This window comes from Hyperoodon ampullatus (assembly GCF_949752795.1).
Source record: "Hyperoodon ampullatus genome assembly, chromosome: X".
Taxonomy (NCBI): Eukaryota; Metazoa; Chordata; class Mammalia; order Artiodactyla; family Ziphiidae; genus Hyperoodon; species Hyperoodon ampullatus.
Genome location: NC_136913.1, coordinates 113,344,460 through 113,347,860, shown reverse-complemented (window position 1 = coordinate 113,347,860; position 3,401 = coordinate 113,344,460).

Sequence of the window (3,401 nt, the reverse complement as noted above, 5' to 3'; positions counted from 1 at the left end):
TCCTTCACAAATCAGCGATACTTGAGAAGAAGACCCGTCTGAGGCCTGTTCCTAAATATTCCCAGCTCTTCCTAACCCTGGGGACCAGGTTCAGCTCATAAATTTTCTGCTAGAGAAGGTCCTAACATGGTTCATCTTAGAATTTGATGGTGTCATCATTGTTGCCTGGAAGTTCTCCCTATTAGGTCTTTGGTATACGGTTGGTCAGTCCTTCTCTTCAGAAGTTGAAGCTTGCCCTGCATCCTCAGTCTTGAGTGAGCTCTGTGAGCTGCCTGTGGCTTCTCCCTTACCTCTGACACTCCACCTCTCAGTAGACTCAAAACTCATTCAGATGGAGAATTTTTGTGAACCCTCTGCCTAGAGTGTGGAAGTGCGGGTACTTCTGTATGATGGGTTTCATTGATTTCATTGTCTGGCAGAAGAAAGCAGACAAGTTCACTAGGAGAAACAAACTTTCTCCTGGCTCCAACTTTGGAGAAGAATTTGTCATGAGGTTTTATATAAGGAGGGGCATTGAGCAATATAATAGATGATGTCTTGGAACAAGAACAAAATATGGGAAGCCAGCTGCTAACTCCACAAAAAACATCAGTGCACAACTGTGCATCTGGTGCTCGTAAATCAAAACCTCACTGAGTTTATGATGCTGTTGCTGACACTCCAAGACCATGACAATTTAGTAAGGGGCCAGGCACACTCCCATGCTTCCATCCCAACCAGTATTTCCATGATTTTAAGAATCTGAGCCCCCAAAATTCTTATTCTCCACTCTCTTCACTGGGCTTTATCTCAGACCTGCCAGAAGTGAGTAAAGCTATTCCTTGTGATAAGCATCAGGCAGAGAACCTTGTGGTAAGATGTTTATGGGGGTCCCTAATTCCTAGATAGGTAGCAATATTCAGTGCCAAGGAAAAGAAGATAATTGTTATCAAGGAATGACCCTGTAACTCTTGGTCACTCTGCTTGGCAGCCATCCCCAATTCCTCACGTCCCTCAGACTGCTTGATGGAGAAGGCTTTTCTCTGTTCTGAAGTGAGCTGACATGGGGGATTCTCCTAAGGAAAGTGTCTCCTTTTCTCCACTCTCTATTTATTACCCTGAGCTTCACTTTATTGTAGCTTCACTTCCCAAAAAACAGGAGGTGCCTGCTTGGCAACAAGGATAGGGAAGAGGAGATTTAATATGGAGATGAAGAGGGAGAGAGGAGTTCACCCAGAGAGGGGTTCTAGCCACCTCCATTTGTCTCTGGAGCCAAAGTCTCAGCCTTTCCTCAACTTTCCTCTGCCAGAGAAACCACCCAGGCAAGACAGAAGAACAGTAAGGCAACCATTTTGGAAAAGAGAAGGGGAGAAGTCTTTACCTCTAAGTCCTACCTTCCTTTATACCTCTCTCTGTCAGGGTAGTATGCAAGTAAAGAGACATCTCCTCAGAAAGCAGAAATCACCTGCTCCATACTTGACTTCATTTCAACAAAATTCAAGTTTACATAACTCTTCTAACTTCATCCATGCTTATGCCTTCTACTCTAACTCTTGAGGTCCTGGTTCATCTACTCCAGAGATGAAGGGCAACTAGTTCCTGCTATAAGGCTACAGTTGAGTGTCTTGTATGCTGTGGTCAGTTGAGTAATGGCCTCCAAAAATATCCAAGTCCTAATCCCTGGAAACTCCTAATGTTATGTTATATAACAAAAGAGATTTTTCAGATATGATTAAGTTAACGATCTTGAGATGAGGTTACCTTGGATAATTTGGGTGGACCGTAAATGTAATCACAAGGGTCCTTAAAAGAGGGAGGCAGAGGGAAATTTGGCTACGGAGGAGAAGACACTATGACAGAAACAAAGAGAGATTTGAAGATGATAACACTGCTGTCTTTGAAGATGGAAGGAGTGGCCATGAGCCAAGGAATACAAGGAATGCATCTTGAAGTTGGTGAAAACAAGGAAACATTCTCCTCTAGAGCCTCTGGAAGGAGCACAGCTCTACTGACACCTTGATTTTAGCTCAGTGAAACTGATTTCAGACTTCTGTCTTCCAGAACTGGAAGAGGATAAATCTGTATTGTTTTAAGCCACTAAATTTTGTGGTAATTTATTATAGCAATAGGAAACTAATACAGGAGTACTCTGTTCTGCTTATGTCAGGAAAATTATCCTATCCCACTCTCCTTCCCATCCCATGAGAGATACCCCATAGGATTGAAAAGTCAGGGATCTACCTGAGAATATGGGAAAAGTGAGGACTTAGCCAAAGAGAAATTGTGGAGAGCCTCAGAATGGTGGAAAGAGGTTATCGTAGAGGGAGAAAGGAGTCTATGAAGGAGAAGGTGATGTCTGAGGAGGGGCTACATTTGAAGGAGGGGGCCAATTTGTGGGGAAAGGCTGTGAGGGATTCATAGGCATGGGGACTGGGGAAAGATTTCTCTGCAGTTCTCACTTTCCTTCCATAAATCAGTGTAGTCCAATGAGGTGTGTTTTGAAAACTCAGATAAAGACTAAGTTGAAATCACAGTTCTGCAATGTTAGGCAAGTCACTTTGCCTCTCTGTGTTTCCATTTCTCTCATCCCTACAGCATATCAGAATAATTATACTTATTTCATAACGTTGTATGAAGGAGTTAAATGAAATAAGGGACAGGACATCACTGTGGCTGGCAGATAGTAAGCTCTTAATTAAATTAGTAGCCCTGGCCTCCTTGTCCCAGAGAACTCCTTTTAAGCATTCTGCTTTCCTGTTACTCCATTTCCTCTTTCTTGTTTCTTTTGCCTTGGATGCAGGTGAGGGCCTCTGCACCACCTACACACAGATACTGTGTAACTTGGCATATGGTCCTGGGCTTAGATTTGGGAACATTAGAAGAGGTGAACTGAGAACAGATGTCCAGGGCCTAGAACTGGCTGAGAGAAGAGGCTATCAGGCACACTCATAGGTAACCATGGCAACTAATTCACATCTTCTGAGTCCGAGACACCTGACTCGGGAGAGGGAGGGTGAGAAAAGGACAGACAGAGCAATAGGGCTTGTTCTGCAAGGTTCTGGTTTGAGAGTAAGGGAAAACTTGGCAAAGGTCAGAGCCTCTACATTCAACTTGGTGTCCTCAAAACTCGTCTTGCCCTCTGTGGCTCAGTCTACCTTGGTTAGAATCTCTCCACCCAGAATTGCTTCCAGTTAAAACAATGACTTGAGGTCGGGGAGGGGCCTCTTTGGGGAAAAGATATTAGAGGGGATTGAGGTCATATTAGGGGTGTTCTAATACTCTTAACATGGGGAAGAAGAGTCAGAGACACTTTTCACAAACCTCTGAACACCCCCTATAAGAAGGGAATTAGAACTGGAACCAGGTGAGTAGGGATAGTGCTTAATCTGTATCCCTGAACTGGATGGTTAAAGCCACTAAGT